Source organism: Monodelphis domestica, chromosome 1 (genome assembly GCF_027887165.1).
Source record: "Monodelphis domestica isolate mMonDom1 chromosome 1, mMonDom1.pri, whole genome shotgun sequence".
Taxonomy (NCBI): domain Eukaryota; kingdom Metazoa; phylum Chordata; class Mammalia; order Didelphimorphia; family Didelphidae; genus Monodelphis; species Monodelphis domestica.
In genome coordinates this window covers 356,137,042-356,150,377 of record NC_077227.1, presented here as the reverse complement: position 1 = coordinate 356,150,377, position 13,336 = coordinate 356,137,042, and the positions used below count along the sequence as shown (strand labels likewise).

The window sequence follows — 13,336 nt, the reverse complement described above, 5'->3', positions numbered from 1 at the left end:
ATCTTCAAGGCCATCTAATCCATCTCTTTCATTTAATGTATGAGAAAACTTAGATCCAAAGAGATCATATATCACAAATTTAAAGCCAACAGAAAACTTAGAAACTACCTAGTCTAACTAAGTAAATAACAAAACTGAGCAAAGTGAATTTAATTGGCTTGTCTTAAGAAATAAAGTTCAGGGGACAGCTAGTTAGAACAGTGTATAGAGCACCAGGCCTACAGTCATGAGGACCCAGGTTAAAATCTGGCCTGAGACACTTCCTAGCTATGCGACTTTGGGCAAGTCACTTAATCTCAATTGCCTAGTCTTTACTGCTCTTCTGTCTTAGAATTGATACTAAGAAGAAAGAGAGAGAGGGAGAGAGAGGGGGGAGGGGGAAGAGAGAGAGAGAGAGAGAGAGAGAGAGAGAGAGAGAGAGAGAGAGAGAGAGAGAGAGAGAGAGAGAGAGAGAGAGGAAGGAAGGAAGGAAGGAAGGAAGGAAGGAAGGAAGGAAGGAAGGAAGGAAGGAAGGAAGGAAGGAAGGAAGGAAGGAAGGAAGGAAGGAAGGAAGGAAGGAAGGAAGGAGAAAAAGAAAGGAAGAAAAAGAAAAAAGAAAGAAAGAGAGAGAGAGAGAGAGAAAGGGAGAAAAGAAGGAAAGAATACAAGTCATTAAGTAACAGAACTGATATTTAAACACAGGGCCTCTGTAGTGACTTTTCCAAAGTCATACTGATAAAATCATAGAGTTCAAATCCAAGCTTAGAGGTGAGCTGGAGTCATCTCAAACTGGGTCACAAAAGCCAATTATTAAATTTTCAGCATGAGCATTTATCCCACCAAACATCAGTAAATGCTACAAACCAGAGCTTGATTTTATTGATTATCAATACATAAGAAAGTGATAGGGGAAAGTGTCAATAATGCAGATTAAACTTAAAAGTGGACTTTGGGTATATTTTTTTCTTCAAAGAGCCAGCTGTTAAACATTTATTTGCATACTATTGCTTGAACAAAATCCTCTGACACTAGATGCAATTTTCATCCCACTGCACACTTCTCACTCTAAAGTTCTGTCATTTTATTTGTACCCAATGATGATCATTCCATTCCCTCTCAACTATCTCCTAGCCATCTATCCTAATTGTTGCTGTCATTCATTATCCTGCTGTACCCTCTGGACCAAGAGTACCTTGTCATCCACTTTGCCACTGCACCCCCTGACTACTGACTGTCTCCAGAAGGACTTAACTTGCTCAGTTCTGGAACTCCCACACAAAGATCTATGGTGCTCTGATTGGTGTGTCACATGACCTGCTATATTTAGCCATCCCTAGACAGGTTACATATTCTTCCCTAGGCATCTTCTTGTCATCCTCAAGTATACCACCCAAGCCAATCCTATTTTCTAGCTCTGAAGCAATAATCAAATCAATGCTATTGTTAGTGAAAAGAAGACGTTGATCAATTCCCTTATGGCTCCACTTACCATTCTTGTGATTTCCTAAGCCAAAATACCTTTCCCTGACAACCAACCCCCTCAAAATTTTATCTCCAACTATAGGAATTTAAGCTCCTTAAAGGTCAGTTCTGTCTCACTTTTGTCATTATAAATTCACTCGCTCTTAGTACATGATAAGTGCTTAACAAATGATTTTTTAATTCTTTCTTTCTATATCCCCTGAGCATTTCATACTGCTTGTAATATATCATCTTGCATTTATTCATATATTACTTTATTATCTTTAGGTATGAGAATATTTTGTTTCTATAACCAGATTACTGGCTTGTCATGACAGGGGCTATATCATTTACCTCTCTATATGTCTCCAATCTAGAAATTGATTATTCTCTATTTAAACAGAAATCTCAAAAAATGTTTTATGAATGAATGCAGAAGATAGATGGGATGAAAGGTTCTTAGATGATGGATAGATAGATGGATGAATGGATGGATACTCTAAATGTGGCGATAAGCTTTAGCTTTTAGGCACAACTTTAAGTGTCTTTTATTTAATAAACAATAAATTCTTGAGAGTTCTGAGGGAAGAACATTAACTATTCTGAAACAAAGATATCTGCTGGTTCAAAGTGCACTTTCTACATCAGTGAAATAAACAATTATTTTTACCAGTCCCTCAAATCCCATAGCTCAGCAGGAAGGTCATCCAAGGAAATGATAAACTAAAGAAAATGGTATTATTTTGTCTAGAGAAAAGAAATGGAGGCAAGGGAGAGGGGAAGAGAGCAAAATGATTGATGTCTTCAAATAGCCAAAGAAGAACTGAACTTTCTCTCCTTGGTTCTTGAGGTCAGAAATAAGCATTTTGTTCAGTCATATCCAATTCTTCGTGACCCCATTTGGTGTTTTCTCAGCAAAGGTCCTGGAGAGGTTTGCTATTTCCTCTTCCAGCTCATTTTGCAGATGAGAAAACTGAGGCAAATGGGGGGTAGATGACTTGTCCAGGGTCACATAGCTAATAAGTGTCTGAGGCTGGATTTGAACTCAGATTTATCTGACTCTAGGACTAGCACTCTATCCACTACACTACCTCATTGCCCTAAAAATAGGTGTATGTGTAGAAAACCAGAGAGGAAATAAAATGGATTTGGACTCGAAATGAGAACAACTCATTTATAGTAAGAGTTGTATAGTAAGAGTTGTCTCAAAGTTATTAATCTCCCTGAAACTAGAGATAACTACATGGTGGTATGGAGAAGACTCATACTTTAAGAGTGGGTTGGACCATGAATTTCTGAGATCTTTTCTAGCAGTGTGGTTCTATAACTCACATCAACATGTCAATGGCAGTGGGCAAGGCAGCAAAGCTCTTTGGTATCACCTGCCTTTCTCTGGATATGTTTGTGTGATGATTAATAATGAAATTCAGAAATATTCAGATCCATATAAAGTCCTCTAAATCAGAAAATAACTGCTGATACTCACACACACACACACACACACACACACACACACAATCCTGCTGACACATTAAAACAATACTCTGACCCTCCAGACATTTTGCCTTGTTACACCAGGCAGCCATAAAGTAGCAAGAAAAAGCAAAGTGACTGGGTTAACTTAGCCAACTGCTTCCAGAACTTTGCTGACATTATTGATGAGCATCATCAGGGATGCTGATGGTACGAAAAAACCCATACAGCAAAAACCATCTTGGCTGATGCTCCACTGGCAACAGAGGTGGAAAAAGCCAGTCTTTGCCAAATGGAGAAGTACCAGGTTAGTAGAGAAAGAAAACTTGCTTTGAAGCTTTTAAGGATTTGGAAACTCAAATACAATCATTTAAAATCAACTTTCTCTTCCCTCTTCCTCCAAAAAAAATCCCTCTCTAAAAAAGAGATAGAGAAACAATAAGACCTTGATGCCAGAAAGACCTGTGTCCAAGTATCCCTTCTGATCCATACAGACTACATGACCCTGAACAAGTCACAGAAACTCTCGGCATTCTGGGCATCCCTCTAGGACACTAAATGGTAGAGAAGATTCCAACTTGCAATAGTAGTTTCCTCACTGAGAGTTCCCAATAGTAAAGAAATCACAGGTCAAGTCCCTTTGTGTGAGGAGCTTTCCTGTGAGCTTCATGACCCAAACATGACCAAAACAAAGTATGATTCATTCCTCAAGATACTTTCTTTCTTTGGGAGATGAAACATTTGCCTAAAGAAATAAATAACATGAAATGGTAAAACAGCAAATCCCTGGTGTTCCTCAGCTAAGGGTGCCATTATGGCACAGTGGATAAAGTGTCAGACCTGGAGTCAGGAAGATTCATCTGACCTCATACTCATAATAGCTATGTAACCTTGGGCAAGTCACTCAGCCCTGTTTACCTCAGTTTCCTCATCTGTAAAATGAGCTGGAGAAGGAAATGACAAACTACTCCAGTATCTTTGCCAGGAAACCCCAAAGAGGGTCAGAAAGACTCAGATACAACTGAACAACAAAGTTTCCTTCAGAACTTCACTCAGATGTTATCTCCTACATGTGGCCTTTTCTGGTTCCCCTCTAACTGCTAATCACCCCCAAATTACATTATCTTTATTATATATATATTATTCATATACATTTTATATATATATGCATATATATATTTGTATACATTGTGTTTCCAAAAAGAAAATAAACTCTTTGAGGGAAAGAACTCTCATTTTTGTCTTTTTTCCCCTGGCACATAGTAGTAGAAAATGGCTAACATTTATAAAAGTGCTTACTATGTGTCCGGGAATGTGTTAAGCATTTTATGATTATTATCTCATTTGCTCCTCATAACAAACCCGGGAGGTAGCACTATTATTCACTATTATTCACCTCATTTACAGATGAGAACATGGAAGCAAAAAAAGTAAATAAATAAGAGATTTGCCTAGGGTCACACAGCTAGTAAGTGTCTTAGATCACATTTGAACTCAGGTCTTTCCAACTCCAAACCCAGCATTCTATTTACTATACACCTACTTGCTTATGTTTAGTTATTTACTCAATGCTTATTGAATTAAATGTCCAAGGTTTAGAGTTTAGAACCTGGAGTTAGAAGACCTGACTAAGTTGCTGAATCCCTTAAGCTTAAGGGCTTCAGTGACTTAGCCAAGGTAATAACCAATTAAAAGCAAAGCTGGGAGCTAGGTCTCCTAAATCCCCAGTGTATGCTCCCCTCTACTACATTACTATGCCTTAATAGGGAAAGGGCTTAGCTCTTCATCCCCCACACTTAAAAGTATCATGACAAAATGAAAAGGAAAAACACCTCACGACTTCTTAACCATCTGCCAAGTCACTCATCTGGTAGGGTCTTTGAAGAAAACCACTTTAAATTTTTGTTTCTCGTTGTAAACAATCTGTCACTGTTCACCAGAAGTAACTGAGTCACTTTTCTCTTCTGCCTGACAGCATCCTCAGTTGTCTAGAAGTTACTTAAGGCAACTGACAGATAGTTTTATCAAAAGCTTCGTCCCCAAGAAAAAGGGAATGATACACTGTTAAATGCTTCTAACTGCAGGAAGGTCAAAAAGATTTATGGTTTACCTACGTGTAAATACCATTCTTTATAACTGATCCCCGAGAGAGTTGGAGAATGCTTGATAACCTTTCTCCCATGGAGGCAAGCAAAATCATGAAGACTATTAGAAATGCAGTCTGCTCATTAAGCCCCAAGTACCACGTCCTGATATTGACATCAGCAATATTTGCCACCCTCCTAGCTGTGAGTTTGTTTTAATGAAGGTGCCATTATGAAGTGGTGCTCTCTCCCACTTCAGCCTTACAGCTGAAATACAACTCCAAAGGAATCTGGAGTGTTCCTTGAGCAAAATGCCAGGCAGCAGACTCTGAGTTCCTAGGAGGCATGATGGACGGCTTGCACTAGAAGTCTCTTTCTAATACTAATGCCACGCTTGTTTACATCAGGTTTTGTACAGAACCCTCATCAAAACACCCCTGTGAGTTAGGGACAATCGTATTTATTTTATACATGAGCAAAACAGGGCCCAGGGAGGAGATGATAAAGTGGTTTCCCAAATTCTCAAAGGGAATATGATGGTGATGAGATTTGATTCAGGTCTTACAAGTCATCTGTGAGACCCTGACCGAGTTGCTTTGCTTCTCTTTCATTTGCTAAGTCTTTCAATTCTACTTCCACCACATTATTCACATCTGTTTCTTTATCACATAGCATCATAGCTTTAGAGCTGGAAGGAGTCTTGGAAGTTATTGCAATCCAGTCCACTACTTTTATGAATAAGGAACTGAGACCCAAGAAGGTTAAGTGACTTGCCTTGAGCATTCAAACCCAGTTCTTTTTCACCCTAAGATCAGCACCCTCTCTGTTAAATAACATTGCCTTCTCTTTTCTCACACTATCCACCACACTAAAGCAGCATCTCCTCATTTCTCACCTAAAATACTACAGTGCCTTCCTAATTGATTGCCTCGGCTCAAGCCTTTCCATTCTCAAATCTATCCTTCACCCAATTGCCACAACAAAGAGGTGACCACATGCATCCCCTGCTCAATGACTACTTCCTATGGATCCCTATTACTGAGGAGCAAATACAAACTCCTCTGTTAGGTATTTCCAGCCCTTTACAATCTTGCTCCAGCTACTTTTCTAAACTTACCACACATCTCTCTCCTCCATTCATTCTTTAAAAAAAAGAAAAACAACCTTACCTTCCATTTTAGAATCAATACTATGTATTTATTCCAAGACAGAAGAGCAGTAAGGGCTAGGCAATGGGGGTTAAGTGACTTGCCCCAAGATTACATAGCTGGGAAGTGTCTGAGGTTGCAGTCGAATCCAGAACCTCCCATCTCAATCCACTGAGCCACCTACCTGCCCCTTTCCATTCATTCTTTGGCTCTGGCCTTATTGTTCCTCAAATGTAGCATTCTACCTACCATCTCTGTTTTTGCATAGGCTATCCCTCATTTCTGAAAAAAAAAATACTTCCTTGTCTCTGTCTCCTAGAGGCTCTAGTTTCTATTAAAGTTCAGTTCAAGCTTACAAGTTCCCTTTGCTTCTAATGTTTTCCTCATTCCCACTCCCCCTACCAAAATTGTCCTGTATTCATCTGTTCCTTTTCATTATATTTTACATATTGTCTTCCACACTTTCTTTTTCTCGATTTCCTTATCTGTAAAATGGGCAGAACAAAATGCAAACTACTCTAGTATCTCTACCAAGAAAACCCCAAAAAGAGGTCAGAAAGAATCTGACACAACTGTGACAACTGTTAAACAACAAAAACTGTCTTCCAACTGAATGTAAGCTTCTTGAGGGCAGGGACTCTTTCATTTTCACCTTTGTATTCCCAAATCCCAAGCACACTGTTTGGTGAACATTAGCACTTAGTTGCTTGAGCTTTGTTTAACTGATTGGCTGCTTGGTTGACTAATTCCTAATCTGGTGTTCTTCCCACTGCACCATGCTTTTTCTACCATAAAGTGCCTTCCCCCTATGGGAATGATGGTCAGAAAATATGTGAAAGCCACAATGTAGACTCGCAGAATGTCTTAAAGGAACTTTAGAGGCTTTCTATTCTGATCACTGACATTATCCATTGTACAACTTTCCTGACAATCCATTGTCCAGGGCTACCACACAAGTGTGATAGAGTCAGAACTAGAGTCCACATGTCCCAACTTATAGTTCAGGGTCTTCTCTAGAGTAATTAATTTTAACTCAGATATAATAATGATAACTTACATTTAAATAGCTCTTTAAGGTTTGCAAGGCACTTTACAAATATTGTCTCATTTAATCTTCATAACAGCCCTTTAAGGCAGGTGCTATTATTATCATTGCCCAGTAAAAGGTGGGGAAACTGAATGAGAGAGGTTTGACTTAACCAGGACCATATCTGAGACAGGTTTTTTTTAACACAACAAGCAACTGTGTCACCGAGACATTTTCCTGGACTGGTACTGCTGGGGAGAAACTAGAGAAGGAAAATCATAAGAACAATGGGTTCCTAGAAAGTAGAAGGATAGGAAGGTGATAGAGATGGCCACCTCTAAGTGAGAAGATGCTGAAAGGAAGAAGACATGCACAACCTCTTTATAATGTGACCTGAAAACAAATCCATCAGGAAAAAAGCTTTTTTCTACACTTTCTTATGGACAAACAGAGATGATACTTTAAATGATTGTATAATTACTTGGCTTCAAAACCACATAGACAACTACCCCCTTAGAATGGTGACTGATGAACCAATGTCATCTGGTAGGACAGTCTCTAGTGCATTACCCCAGAAATATCTCCTTGGCCCTATGCCATTCATTCTTTTTATCAATGATTCCAATGAACAAATAAGTATAATGCTTCTCAGATATCTGTAATCTATATAGCTAAGGAACACAACAAAAGTAGGATTCAAAAATATCTCAATAGGTTTGAAGAACATACTGATATAAACAAGATGATAGTTATAGGAATGAATTATAAAGTCCTACATTTGGGTTTGACAAATCAGCTGTGCAATTGCAGAATAGGAGATATATGAGTATCAGTTCATGTGGGGGGAAAAAAGATCTTAGGGTCTTAGTGGACTACAAGCTTAATATGGGTTGCACTAATAAAAGTCTAGTAATCCCAAAGAGGGAGGTGATCAACCTGCTGTATTCTGCCCTGATCACACACTCAATCTCACATACAGTGATTGGTTCTGGATGATACGTTCTAGGAGTGAAGTTGCTAAGCTAAGATGCAATCAGAAGAAAGTGACCAAGAAGGAGAGGAGACTCAGAAACATGCCCTACATGATTAGCTAAAGGAAATGGGTATGTTCCATCTATAGAAGACATGGGTTATCTTCAAACATTTGAAGAACTACGCAAAGAAAAGGGATTCGACTTGTTTTGACATACTTATAGGACAGAATTAAAACTGATGGGAAGTAGATTAGAGAAGAAAATGCTTCCCAACTATTAAAATTGTCCAACAGTTAAAGCCAGGTTGAAAGGTAGTGAGTTCCTCATCACTAGAAGGTCTTCATATGGGACTGGATGATTTCTCTAGTTTATGTTGTCAAGAAAAAAATATTACTTCAGGTAAAGGTTGGACTAGAAAACTCCTGAGATCCTTTCTCATTTTAAGTCTATAATTAAATCATTGTTAAAATTTGGCTAAAACTGACCTGTGGTCAATTAAGTAACCATCCTTACCAACGCAGATCATCTGCTGCTCTGCAATTGATTTATCATGGAGAGTTTCATGTAGATGCTCTGCAAATACCTCTATCTGTTGTGTTTTGTTTTCAGTGCTTAATAGACCATTGAAGGGCTGATTCTACTTCAGTGCAATTAAAAAGAGAATCTATGTGGCACACTGGACAGAGCTGGCCTCAGAATCAGGAAGCCGTGGGTCTGAGTCTAGCCTCTGCCACTTTCTGTCTGTGTGACCCTCAATAAGTCACTTAACTTCTTCATGCTCTAGGCAGCTTTCTAAGATGAGAAGTTGCTGAACTTAGCTTAGAGCCTGGCATATAGCAGGTACTTAATAAATGCTTGGACAGCTAGTGGGCACACTTGATAGAGTGTCAGGCTTGGAGTCAGAAAGATTTATCTTCCTGACTTCAAATCTGACCTTACACACTTACTAGCTGTGAGACCCCAGGAAAGTCCCCTAACTCTGCCTCAGTTTCCTCATCAATGAAATAAGTTGAAGAAGGAAATGACAAACCATTCCAATATCTTTGCCAAGAAAACCCCAAATTGGGTCATAAAGAGTCAGAGAAGACTGAACAACAACAATAAATGTTTATTAATTGATTGAACTTCACCAGGAAACCTGAACAAGTAAAGGAAGTTTCCTTATTTGGAAGTTCTTTAAGCCAACAAAATCACAAATTCAGTCCCCATTTTGAAGAAAATAAGTATGTACATGACTCAATAATTTAAAAACATCAATAAACAGTTCCTATGTGTCCACAAGGCAGAACTCAGACACTGCTCAAGAAGAAATGGACTCCCAGTTTTCAATGAAAAAGAAGGTTGAAATAGCCATATAAAATGTCCCAAGAAATAATGCATTTCTAGAAGAGATAGATGTGCCCTTTCAAAGTAAAAGCAACCATAATACACTGTTTTAAAGAGAGAAAGAAAATATCTCTTAAAATCTAGCTTTTAAAAAAAGGTCAGAGAAGTTTAAGGTTTACTCAAGTGTAAATGTCAATTGGAATAAGTGATACCTGTGAGAAAATAGGGGTGACCACTGACCTTTTATCACACAAGAGGACTAAAATAAAACCTAGGACAGGGAAAGGAAAGAGATGGTAGGAAAGTTGTAGAGTTAGGAAACATGCTTGTATAAAGGGAAAAGCTCATTAACTGTGCCTCCTAATTCCATGGGGAAGATTTGGCAAAACAATTTCAGACCTTTGCTTAACAAACCTCTTCTAAAAAAGTGCTAGGTTTCATGGAAGGGCTTAAAAAACAAAGAAGTACAAACATCTGTGGGTGTGATTGCACACACACACACACACACACACACACACACATTTCTTCATCAATTTTTAAAACATTTCCAAGACAACAGCTCATATATTAATCACAAGTCAGTTTTACTTGATCCAAGGCACAATCTGCTTAAAATCTCCTATTGGTCAGCTCCTTTGGCATCATGCCTCAATATTTCCCCAGGTTTGTGATTTCATCAGCATAAAGACAAAAATCATTGCCTAGACACAAATCATCATCAATCAAGCAGAAAGAACCTATTAAGTGCTATCCTCTAGTGCTAAAAAGGCAAAACACAATCTGCTTAAAGAAGCTGATAGTCTCACAATCAATGCTGGATCAATTGATAAACAAGCATTTACTGAGCTAGTGCCAGGCACCAAGACAAAGACCAGAAAAATGGAAAGACAAGCAGTAGTCTCAAGAAGCTCCTATTCTATCAGGGAGATAACACATAAATGTATACAGAACAAAGAAAATAAATAGAAGATAGTTAAGGAAGATGAAAACTAGCAGTTTGGGAAAATCTGGAAAGTCTCCATGTAAAAGCTGTTGATTAGGCTGCTTCTTGAAGGAAAAGGGATTTTTTGAGGCTAAGGTTAGGAAAGTGCAGGGCTGGCTCTGCAGACAGTTATTATAAAGACATGAAGCTATGAGGCAGGCGCTATATGTATAAGCAACAGAGAAATGTCCAATTTGTCTGAATTGGAAAATATAGAAAGAAATGTATAAATATAATTTTTAAAATAGTGTGGAGACACGTTGTAAATGACTTTAAAAGTCAAACAGAGGCATTTATATTTTATTCTATAAACAAGAGAAAGCCACTGGAGTTTATTGAGTCAGGGAGTGACATGGTCTGCACTTAACAAAAATCATTCTGGTAGCTGAATGAAGGTTGGATTGGAGTAGAGATTGACTTGAGCAAAGAGACCAATTAAGAAGCCAGTGCAATAGTCCAATAAAAGATAAGGACCTCAACCAAGGTGATAAGCATATGAGTAAAAAAGAGGTCAGAGAGGAGAGAAAGAGAATTTAGTTTTATGTGTGTGTATCTAAATCTCCACTGATGAGTATACATGTAAGTATTATAGATAGATGAAAGAAAGAAAGAAAGAAAGAAAGAAAGAAAGAAAGAAAGAAAGAAAGAAAGAAAGAAAGAAAGAAAGAAAGAAAGAAAGAAAGAAAGAAAGAAAGAAAGAAAGAAAGAAAGAAAGAAAGAAAGAAAGAAAGAAAGAAAGAAAGAAAGAGAGAGAGAGAAAGGAAGGAAGGAAGGAAGGAAGGAAGGAAGGAAGGAAGGAAGGAAGGAAGGAAGGAAGGAAGGAAGGAAGGAAGGAAGGAAGGAAGGAAGGAAGGAAGGAAGGAAGGAAGAGAGAAAGAAAGAGAGAAAGAAAGAAAAAGAGAAAGAAAGAAAGAGAGAGAGAAAGAAAGAAAGAAAGAGAGAAAGAAAGAGAGAAAGAAAGGAAGGAAGGAAGGAAGGAAGGAAGGAAGGAAGGAAGGAAGGAAGGAAGGAAGGAAGGAAGGAAGGAAGAGAAGGAAGGAAGAAGGAAGAGAGGAAGGAAGGAAGGACAGGAAGGAAGAGAAGAAAGAAAGAAAGAGAGAAAGGAAGGAAGAGAGAAAGAAAGAATGAGAGAAGAGAAAGCAGAAGGAAAAGAAGAAGAAGAAAGAGAGAAAGAAGGAGAGAAAGAAAGAAAGAGAGAAAGAGAGAGAGAAAGAGAGAGAAAGAAAGAAAGAGAGAAAGGAAAGAGAGAAAGAAAGAAAGAAAGAAAGATAGATAGATAGATAGATAGATAGATAGATAGATAGATAGATAGATAGATAGATAGATAGATGGATGGATGGATGACTTGGACAGATACTGCAAAAAATGAACAGTGAGATGGACCTAGAACTAAACAGAAAACAAGAAAAGAGTAGAATGAGCTGCCTTGAAAAATGGGCAAGTTTCTTTAATGACTCCAAACTTATCCTGAAACAAAGGCCCATATTTATAATAAATGTGAAAATAGTAACTGGCACATAGTAGGAAGGGTTTGAAAAACACTTGTAGAATTGAATTGAATTGATTCAAAAGCAGAGATGAGGCTATGCCCTCTTGACCACACTGCCAACCCACCTTAGATGAAAGTAATGAATTGCATTTCTTTCCAAAGATCTCCCATTCAGAACTGTCATTCATCCCAAATGGTCTCCTTGTTCTCAACCCTCCCCACATAGGAATCAATGTGGTTTGGCTGCACTAATCTAGTTGCTGGGCTGCACAAACCCATTCTAGCTCTTGCCATTTTTCAATCTCACATGCAAGAACCATAATGCACAGTGCATGATGAGGGGAAATCCCTAGGCCTGCTGGCAATCTGCTTCATGCACTAAAACTGTCAATCTACATCAAGAGAGCAATGATTAATGGCTTCTCTGTAAAGGCAGACTTGCTTCATTCAGAGGAAATAGAATATACAACAATAATAGCTTCCATTCTCTTAGTACTTCACAAACTATGAAACATTCTCCTCCCAAAATCCCTGTCAGCTGGAGAGTGCAAGACAAGAGTGGGTGACTTACCCACAGCCACACAGTCAGTGACTAGGGTAATAAGGAGATTTTAGGAGGGAAAGGGAAAGGGAAGGTTAACAGCTGGATCACACTAACAAAATATATATAAAAGGGATTTGGGATAAAGGGAATCAGGGAGTGACTTATCTCTAACCACCCAGAGTTTAACACACTAAGGTTTCTAATCTAAACTTCATCTAATTAACTAAAAGGTAAATAAAAGACAAAGCCCAAAAGGGCCCAGATTCTTGCAAACTCCAGAGTCCTTGTTAGGGTCAGACTGAAGAATTCAGATTCAGGGTCCTTACAAGATCCAGGAAGGGAGGAAGTTCACACCCTACTCACAACTGTCCACCAGTGTGGAAGGAGAACTCACACTCAACCTTTTCTTGAGGATAATCCAAGTCAAGCAGCTTCAAAGATGATTTCTTCATGGAGAATCACGCAGCCTCTCTGTCTAAATTCCAATTTGAGAGAGACAGTTGTCAGTTCCCCCCAACAGTCTTAGAATCCTGACCCAGCCAGCTCTGTAGAATCTTGGCTTGAGGGTTGTCAATCAGCTTTGCAAACTTTCCTTGCTACACTAGCAAAGTCAGTGCTTGAACCCAAGTCCCCTGCCCACAAATGAAATATTCTTCCCACTATTTTACATGGCCCCCATAAATACACGTATACGGTGCTTGTCTCCTATGAATTTTTTTAAAGTACCAACATCAGAAAACAAAAGGTAAACTCTGCCTTAGGAGTCAAATCATAACCACACACACACATACACACACACACACACACACACACACACACACACACACACACACACACACCTTTTTTTTT

At 38.6% G+C, this 13,336-nt stretch overlaps 1 long non-coding RNA gene across 1 annotated transcript in view; it reads right to left on the bottom strand.

The window, feature by feature from the left end:
• The window catches only part of LOC130456382 (uncharacterized), a 58,890-nt gene extending 45,901 nt beyond the window's left edge, over positions 1-12,989 (bottom strand). Inside the window, exon 1 of the long non-coding RNA XR_008915150.1 lies at positions 12,882-12,989. This is a non-coding gene — a long non-coding RNA (uncharacterized LOC130456382). The remainder of the gene's footprint in view (positions 1-12,881) is intronic.
• Positions 12,990-13,336: the final 347 nt, after the last annotated feature.